Genomic DNA, 10,057 nt, shown 5'->3' on the forward strand with positions numbered 1-10,057 from the left:
ACCAGGCAGCAACGTTGCGGCTATTCCGGACGACGCAATTGCCAAAGCTATATCATTTTTTGATCGAATTGATGCCAGAATCAGTTTTATCACAAACGTTTTACCAGTACCTCCTGGTGCATCCAAAAAGAAAATTTCTCCAACGTTGTTATAGAAACAATGCATTATCGTATAATAAATGTCTTTTTGTCCCGACGTTAACTTGGAAATGTTATTTTGTACATACGACAATAGATCACTCGTACTGTAACTTTGTTGACGATCCAAGTCTACACATGTCGAAACAGCAGCGGTACGATTAGGTGAAGGCATTCCCAAATCCTGAAGAGGTTTGTTTGCCATACATACGCACAAATCTTCTATAATAACTAAAGTGTAGTTATAAATTTCTGATGTAAAATCAAAAGTCATATCTGACGTCTCTAACCGTTTTCGATGGAGTATATCTTCGGACATTTTTGATTTATATTTTTCCCATAACTCTGTAGGAGTTGATGGACAGCAAGTTGTTAGTATGATGCCAAACAATGCACTAATTTGACTTGGAGTTGACGTTTCGCACGTGTCATTGATGCAGTTATCCCAGTGTTGGTCATTCTCCAATACATTCAGAGCTTGGCATGTACTACGGTAAGTGTCATGTATAGTACCGGTTACAGTTCTCAAATACTCAAAGGACGTCGGACCGAGTACATTCACCAAAAGCAGGCGTAGAAAGAAGCATTCATGTTGATTGGGATTAACGGTGTAGAGTCTTCCTTTCGTGGTATCTTTGAAGATAATAGGTTGGCCGTCGACTGACTTACCCTATTTTCGACTTTCAAATACTTTATTTTTAGTATTCCACGTGTAATACGAAGGCACTTCAGTATACAGCAGTTTTTTTGCAAAAGAATCATTTTTGCATAGCAAAAGCAGTTAACTTTGTATCCGGTGTATACAGGGCTGTTTGTTGCACGTTTGATTCCAAAAAATAAACACGTTGGCCATTCTATAAATGTACCGCTCAGTGAACAACAGCTGGACTACGTTCATGTATCAGAAATGAAAGAATTCGCCAAACAGCTTCATTACTGCTTATGTATCTTCCAGCCGGATATTGTACGACTTCGTCGATATCTTTGATTTCGGAATGCAAGCCAAAAACTGCCATGTCAATGCCTTTGTTGAAGTATTTACATATGTATTTGATTGCCTTTACGGAGTTACAGTATTCAACGTTTATGTTTGCATTAAATGTTTTTGATAATAATGGGGAATATGGAACAACCCACTGGTTATCTACCTCGATGGTGGTAGGTTACGCTTCCTTATTATTGCTGTTTTACCGCCATCTTCAGTAGATCTTCTTCTATATTGTGGGTAACCATCATTGCCAGTAATTGTGTTGGGTACTAAAAGTCGAGGATATTGCTTTGTGCACCTTCCTTTGGCCATGCATGGTGAATGTTCGTTCAGTGCACCGCAAGGTCCATGTATCATATTATTTACAACAATGTCATATAACCCCTTATCGACATTTTCATCAGGTATTTCAGCGGAATTCACATCATCAATATCATTAGAAATAATTTGATAATGTAGCCAGATTAGTATATGTGCGTGTGGCAAACCTCGTTTTTGCCTTTCCACTGAGTACATCCAGCATCGCACTGACCCAAACACTTCAAGTTTTACTATGTAGTTTATCAGTGATTTCAACTTTTTTCGGAAGACACGGGCCGTAATGTCATGTCTATTAACTGCCAATTGTCCTTGAAATAAAAGCTGCTGTATCTCGTCCCAAGATTGATTACATGTAAATGTAATAAATAAATCTGGACGACCATAGAGACGAACATACGCAATAGCATCTTGAGCATATTCATACATATGACGGGGACTGCCAGCATTTGACGAAGGTAAAATCGTTAATCTTCCAACGTTCGTGGTATTACCGTCATTTACAACTGCATCTCGCAAATGAATGTATTGTTCAGAGGGGAGCTTTTTCCGATTCAGACGGATAAATGGCAAGCGTTCTGATTCAATTTTTGCACACATATCAACGAAGTATTGGTGAAACAATTGACGGCATTTTAAAATATAATTGTCTTCATCCTGCCGAATCATTAGTCTATAGGAATAATAATCCATTGCACTGCATTTCTTATTCATTTCTTTGTTAGTGGCTGGATTAATTAATTTAATATTAAAGTGATAGCCGTCGGCTCCATCCCAAAAAATGATAGGATATTGTAAGGCATGGTAGCATCGATGAGTTACAGCAATTCTTACCAACTGAGCGTTTCGCTTATGAAGAATAATATCTCGCGGTAAAAACTGATCACCGACCATAACAATTGCCACTTCGTCGATAATTGGAGCATTGTATCTACGCACATGTTGGGCAGGAGGCGTTTTGTCAGCGGAAATAACAATTTTATGCGTATTAGTAGGCATCAAATCGATGGCTGTTTTGAACAGACGCACAAAATTATTATTTTCGTGGAAAAGACGTTTCAATTGGGTAACGATTGTCCTTTCAACGTCAGGAGAAATTTCGCATCGTGCATTCAATTCAGAATTTCTATCACTGATGAAGTACAATTGTAAAAATTTATGATTCTCGCCTGAGAATTGGTAGAAGGGACCCTGCTCTATGATAAATTTGCCCTTTTACTGATTTTCGATTTGGGCACCAAACGACGTCATTTGGAAACATGAGTTATATTTTCTGATTTTTGATTAAAAAAACGCTTAGATTCTGACGTAGTTCCAGTAAGCAAAGTCTTCAATGGCTCTGGGGGTGCAGCCAGTTGAGGAAGTTTAACTTTTCCCGAGGTGCAACATATTCCCATTGTTTCACCATTAAATTTCAAGGCCTTGCAGTGGGGACAAATTTTAGTCTTGATTTGAACACATCTACCATAATCATCGACTGGGCTTTACCTGAATGCCATGCGATAATTTTCACGTTGATCTTGTGATTCCTCGGTACGCTTTCTTTTGGCATTATCTTTTGAAGCCGCAAGCCTGTTTTTACGTTGCTCTTGTGATTCCTCGGCACGCCTTCGTTTTTCACTTTCTCTTTTAGCAGCAAGTCTGGTTTCGCGTTGCTCTGGTAGTTCCTCGACACGCCTTCGTTGAAGGAAATTGCACATTCCTAATCTGGAATTATCTCTTGAAGCTGCAAGCCTGTTTTCATGTTGCTCTTGTGATTCCTCGGCACGCTTTCTGTTCTTACTTTCTCTATCAGCCGCAAGCCTGTTTTCTTGCTGTTCTTGTGATTCCTCGGAACGCTTTCTTTTCTTACTTTCTCTATCAGCAGCAAGTTTTTTGGCATAGACTCTTTGAGAAGCTTCCTCGGCTGCTGCCATTGTAGGTTCTTCAGTCATTTTACAATTAAACATTTTTACGTCCACGATCCTCTTACAATTAAAAATTTGTCTTTGAACGAATTTCTTAAATACCTTTAATGACTTTATCGTCATAATAAAACATGACGACATGACGAAATGATGACATGATGTCACTCGACAGACATAACACACATACAACTTATTTTTATATATCGCGCCAACCCAACACCTAGTTGGTGGGGGCGCTTCACGCCCCCCCAAGCCCCCCTGCGCGCGTAAGTCGTTACGCACCGTATTAGTTACGCGCCATTTTAGTTGTGTCCCTGTGTCCCACCTGTGAATATATATATATATATATATATATATATATATATATATATATATATATATATATATATATATATATATATATATATATATATATATATACTAGCTGTTGGGGTGGCGCTTCGCGCCACCCCAACACCTAGTTGGTGGGGGCGCTTCGCGCCCCCCCAAGCCCCCCCGCGCGCGTAAGTCGTTACGTGCCATAATAGTTACGCGCCATTGTAGTTGTGTCCCTATGTCCCACCTGTGAATATAAATAGATATATATATATATATATATATATATATATATATATATATATATATATATATATATATATATATATATATATATATATATATATATATATATATATATATATATATATATGGTTTTAACTACGTAAAACTTGCGAATATACAACATTCTTTGCTGTTCCATTGTCTTTGCATATAAATAGATTGTCAGGTTTACCGACTCTTGAACATGCAACATATAATGGTCCATGGGAAAACAATCTGTATTCAGATCTATACCTCATGATTCTAATGATTGCCCTTGAGCTTTGTTGATGGTGATTGCTAATCGACCATTCCCTGTCCCGGTGTCCCGGTCGTCATTTATATCCCCCTGTTTCCCCCGGTGTCCCCGTTGTAGTTGTGTCCCTGTGTCCCGGTCGTCATTTATATTCCCTGTGTCCCAGTCGTCATTTGTATCCCGGTGTCCCGGTCTGTATATACATTCGTTTTTTAGTTTTGTTTTTCTCCTTTATTTTTTTCCTTTTTTTTCTTTTTTAGCTTATTTAGATTTTTAGATTTTTTAGTATTTTTATTAGTTTTTAGTTTTTTTTTCTTTTTAGTTTTTTTGTCCCGGTCGTCATTTATATCCCCCTGTTTCCCCCGGTGTCCCCGTTGTAGTTGTGTCCCTGTGTCCCGGTCGTCATTTATATTCCCTGTGTCCCGGTCGTCATTTGTATCCCGGTGTACCGGTCTGTATATACATTCGTTTTTTAGTTTTGTTTTTCTCCTTTATATTTTTCCTTTTTTTTTTTCTTTTTTAGTTTATTTAGATTTTTAGATTTTTTAGTTTTTTTATTAGTTTTTAGTTTTTTTTTCTTTTTAGTTTTTTTGTAGTTTTTACCTTCTTTTTAGTTTTGTTAGTTTTTTTTTTTACTTATGTCCTGGTCGTCATTTATTTACTTTTTTTATTAGTTTTTAGTTTTTTTTGTAGTTTTTGCCTTTTTTTAGTTTTTTCAGTTTTTTTTTAGTTTTTTATTGGTTTTTACCTTTATTTTAGCTTATTTTTCAGTTTTTTCCTTTTTTTTAGTTTTTTTTAGTTTTTAGTTTTTTTTTAGTTTTTTACCTTTTTTTAGTTTTTTTAGTTTTTTTAGTTTTTAAGCTTTTTTATTTTTTTTATTAGTTTTTAGTTTTTTTTGTAGTTTTTGCCTTTTTTAGTTTTTTTAGTTTTTTAGCTTTTTTATTAGTTTTTAGTTTTTTTTGTAGTTTTTGCCTTTTTTTAGTTTTTTTAGTTTTTTAGCTTTTTTATTTTTTTTTATTAGTTTTTAGTTTTTTCAGTTTTGACGTCACCTGATCCAGTTTTTTCAGGTGACGTCACCTGATCCATCCATCCACAGACAGACAGACAACTTTTTTATATATATATACTAGCTGTTGGGGTGGCGCTTCGCGCCACCCCAACACCTAGTTGGTGGGGGCGCTTCGCGCCCCCCCCCAAGCCCCCCCGCGCGCGTAAGTCGTTACGCGCCATAATAGTTACGCGCCATTGTAGTTGTGTCCCTATGTCCCACCTGTGAATATAGATAGATATATATATATATGGTTTTAACTACGTAAAACTTGCGAATATACAACATTCTTTGCTGTCCCATTGTCTTTGCATATAAATAGATTGTCAGGTTTACCGACTCTTGAACATGCAACATATAATGGTCCATGGGAAAACAATCTGTATTCAGATCTATACCTCATGATTCTAATGATTGCCCTTGAGCTTTGTTGATGGTGATTGCTAATCGACCATTCCCTGTCCCGGTGTCCCGGTCGTCATTTACATCCCCCTGTTTCCTCCGGTGTCCCCGTTGTAGTTGTGTCCCTGTGTCCCGGTCGTCATCGTCATTTATATTCCCTGTGTCCCGGTCGTCATTTGTATCCCGGTGTACCGGTCTGTATATACATTCGTTTTTTAGTTTTGTTTTTCTCCTTTATTTTTTTCCTTTTTTTTTCTTTTTTAGTTTATTTAGATTTTTAGATTTTTTAGTTTTTTTATTAGTTTTTAGTTTTTTTTTCTTTTTAGTTTTTTTGTAGTTTTTACCTTCTTTTTAGTTTTGTTAATTTTTTTTTTACTTATGTCCTGGTCGTCATTTATACTCCCTATGTCCCGGTGCTTTGTTGATTGCTAATCGAACATTCCTTTTGTCCTGGTCGCTTTCTCTTTGAGTGTCGTCATTTATTTTTTTCTTTTTTAGTTCTTTTAGTTTTTACCTTTTTTAGTTTTTTTTTAGTTTTTTAGATGAAAATTTTTTTTAGTTTTTTCCTTTTTTTCTTTTTAGTTTTTATTGGTTTTTACCTTTATGTTAGCTTATTTTTCAGTTTTTTCCTTTTTTTTTAGTTTTTTTTTATTTTTTATTTTTTTTAGTTTTTTACCTTTTTTTAGTTTTTTTTGTTTTTTTAGTTTTTTTAGTTTTTTAGCTTTTTTACTTTTTTTATTAGTTTTTAGTTTTTTTGTAGTTTTTGCCTTTTTTTAGTTTTTTCAGTTTTTTTTTTAGTTTTTTATTGGTTTTTACCTTTATTTTAGCTTATTTTTCAGTTTTTTCCTTTTTTTTAGTTTTTTTTAGTTTTTAGTTTTTTTAGTTTTTTACCTTTTTTTAGTTTTTTTAGTTTTTTTAGTTTTTTAGCTTTTTTATTTTTTTTATTAGTTTTTAGTTTTTTTTGTAGTTTTTGCCTTTTTTTTAGTTATTTTAGTTTTTTAGCTTTTTTATTAGTTTTTAGTTTTTTTTTGTAGTTTTTGCCTTTTTTTAGTTTGACAACTTATTTTTATATATATAGATAGTTTTTTTTTTTTACTTATGTCCTGGTCGTCATTTATACTCCCTGTGTCCCGGTGCTTTGTTGATTGCTAATCGAACATTCCTTTTGTCCTGGTCGCTTTCTCTTTGAGTGTCGTCATTTATTAGTTTTTTCCTTTTTTTCTTTTTAGTTTTTTATTGGTTTTTACCTTTATTTTAGCTTATTTTTCAGTTTTTTCCTTTTTTTTAGTTTTTTTTTATTTTTTATTTTTTTTAGTTTTTTACCTTTTTTTAGTTTTTTTAGTTTTTTTAGTTTTTTAGCTTTTTTACTTTTTTTATTAGTTTTTAGTTTTTTTTTTGTAGTTTTTGCCTTTTTTTAGTTTTTTCAGTTTTTTTTTTAGTTTTTTATTGGTTTTTCCTTTATAGTTTTTTTAGTTTTTTAGCTTTTTTATTTTTTTTATTAGTTTTTAGTTTTTTTTGTAGTTTTTGCCTTTTTTTAGTTTTTTCAGTTTTGACGTCACCTGATCCAGTTTTTTCAGGTGACGTCACCTGACCCATCCACACATCCACAGACAGACAACTTATTTTTATATATATAGATATATATACTAGCTGTTGGGGTGGCGCTTCGCGCCACCCCAACACCTAGTTGGTTGGGGCGCTTCGCGCCCCCCCCCAAGCCCCCCCGCGCGCGTAAGTCGTTACGCGCCATAATAGTTACGCGCCATTGTAGTTGTGTCCCTATGTCCCACCTGTGAATATAGATATATATATATATATATATATATATATATATATATATATATATATATATATATATATATATCTATATATATATATATATACTAGCTGTTGGGGTGGCGCTTCGCGCCACCCCAACACCTAGTTGGTGGGGGCGCTTCGCGCCCCCCCCAAGCCCCCCCGCGCGCGTAAGTCGTTACGCGCCATAATAGTTACGCGCCATTGTAGTTGTGTCCCTATGTCCCACCTGTGAATATAGATATATATATATATATATATGGTTTTAACTACGTAAAACTTGCGAATATACAACATTCTTTGCTGTCCCATTGTCTTTGCATATAAATAGATTGTCAGGTTTACCGACTCTTGAACATGCAACATATAATGGTCCATGGGAAAACAATCTGTATTCAGATCTATACCTCATGATTCTAATGATTGCCCTTGAGCTTTGTTGATGGTGATTGCTAATCGACCATTCCCTGTCCCGGTGTCCCGGTCGTCATTTACATCCCCCTGTTTCCCCCGGTGTCCCCGTTGTAGTTGTGTCCCTGTGTCCCGGTCGTCATTTATATTCCCTGTGTCCCGGGTCCCGGTCATCATTTGTATCCCGGTGTCCCGGTCTGTATATACATTCGTTTTTTAGTTTTGTTTTTCTCCTTTATTTTTTTCCTTTTTTTTTCTTTTTTAGCTTATTTAGATTTTTAGATTTTTTAGTTTTTTTTATTAGTTTTTAGTTTTTATTTCTTTTTAGTTTTTTTGTCCCGGTCGTCATTTATATCCCCCTGTTTCCCCCGGTGTCCCCGTTGTAGTTGTGTCCCTGTGTCCCGGTCGTTATTTATATTCCCTGTGTCCCGGTCGTCATTTGTATCCCGGTGTACCGGTCTGTATATACATTCGTTTTTTAGTTTTGTTTTTCTCCTTTATTTTTTTCCTTTTTTTTTCTTTTTTAGTTTATTTAGATTTTTAGATTTTTTAGTTTTTTTATTAGTTTTTAGTTTTTTTTTCTTTTTAGTTTTTTTGTAGTTTTTACCTTCTTTTTAGTTTTGTTAATTTTTTTTTTTACTTGTGTCCTGGTCGTCATTTATACTCCCTGTGTCCCGGTGCTTTGTTGATTGCTAATCGAACATTCCTTTTGTCCTGGTCGCTTTCTCTTTGAGTGTCGTCATTTATTTTTTTCTTTTTTAGTTCTTTTAGTTTTTACCTTTTTTAGTTTTTTTTTAGTTTTTAGTTTTTTTAGTTTTTTACCTTTTTTTAGTTTTTTTAGTTTTTTTAGTTTTTTAGCTTTTTTATTTTTTTTATTAGTTTTTAGTTTTTTTGTAGTTTTTGCCTTTTTTTTAGTTTTTTTAGTTTTTTAGCTTTTTTATTAGTTTTTAGTTTTTTTGTAGTTTTTGCCTTTTTTTAGTTTTTTTAGTTTTTTAGCTTTTTTATTTTTTTTTATTAGTTTTTAGTTTTTTTTGTAGTTTTTGCCTTTTTTTAGTTTTTTCAGTTTTGACGTCACCTGATCCAGTTTTTTCAGGTGACGTCACCTGATCCACGATCCACAGATCCACAGACAACTTATTTTTATATATATAGATAGTTTTTTTTTTTTTACTTATGTCCTGGTCGTCATTTATACTCCCTGTGTCCCGGTGCTTTGTTGATTGCTAATCGAACATTCCTTTTGTCCTGGTCGCTTTCTCTTTGAGTGTCGTCATTTATTAGTTTTTTCCTTTTTTTTTTAGTTTTTTATTGGTTTTTACCTTTATTTTAGCTTATTTTTCAGTTTTTTCCTTTTTTTTAGTTTTTTTTTATTTTTTATTTTTTTTAGTTTTTTACCTTTTTTTAGTTTTTTTAGTTTTTTTAGTTTTTTAGCTTTTTTACTTTTTTTATTAGTTTTTAGTTTTTTTTTTGTAGTTTTTGCCTTTTTTTAGTTTTTTCAGTTTTTTTTTTAGTTTTTTATTGGTTTTTACCTTTATAGTTTTTTTAGTTTTTTAGCTTTTTTATTTTTTTTATTAGTTTTTAGTTTTTTTGTAGTTTTTGCCTTTTTTAGTTTTTTCAGTTTTGACGTCACCTGATCCAGTTTTTTCAGGTGACGTCACCTGACACATCCATCCATCCATCCATCCACAGACAACTTATTTTTATATATATAGAAGATAGATATATATGGTTTTAACTACGTAAAACTTGCAAATATACAACATTCTTTGCTGTCCCATTGTCTTTGCATATAAATAGATTGTCAGGTTTACCGACTCTTGAACATGCAACATATAATGGTCCATGGGAAAACAATCTGTATTCAGATCTATACCTCATGATTCTAATGATTGCCCTTGAGCTTTGTTGATGGTGATTGCTAATCGACCATTCCCTGTCCCGGTGTCCCCGGTCGTCATTTACATCCCCCTGTTTCCCCCGGTGTCCCCGTTGTAGTTGTGTCCCTGTGTCCCGGTCGTCATTTATATTCCCTGTGTCCCGGTCGTCATTTGTATCCGGTGTCCCGGTCTGTATATACATTCGTTTTTTAGTTTTGTTTTTCTCCTTTATTTTTTTCCTTTTTTTTTCTTTTTTAGCTTATTTAGATTTTTAGATTTTTTAGTTTTTTTATTAGTTTTTATTTTTTTTTTCTTTTTAGTTTTTTTGTCCCGGTCG

At 33.8% G+C, this 10,057-nt stretch overlaps 1 long non-coding RNA gene across 1 annotated transcript; it reads right to left on the reverse strand.

Moving 5' to 3' along the window:
• Nucleotides 1-5,498: 5,498 nt before the first annotated feature.
• Nucleotides 5,499-9,516, reverse strand: LOC136042855 (uncharacterized). Its single transcript, XR_010621459.1, has 2 exons — nt 9,474-9,516; nt 5,499-7,194 (listed from the first exon to the last, which is right to left on the reverse strand). It is a non-coding gene; the product is annotated as an uncharacterized LOC136042855 (long non-coding RNA).
• Nucleotides 9,517-10,057: the final 541 nt, after the last annotated feature.

This window comes from Artemia franciscana, unplaced genomic scaffold (genome assembly GCF_032884065.1).
Source record: "Artemia franciscana unplaced genomic scaffold, ASM3288406v1 Scaffold_2200, whole genome shotgun sequence".
Classification (NCBI taxonomy): Eukaryota; Metazoa; Arthropoda; class Branchiopoda; order Anostraca; family Artemiidae; genus Artemia; species Artemia franciscana.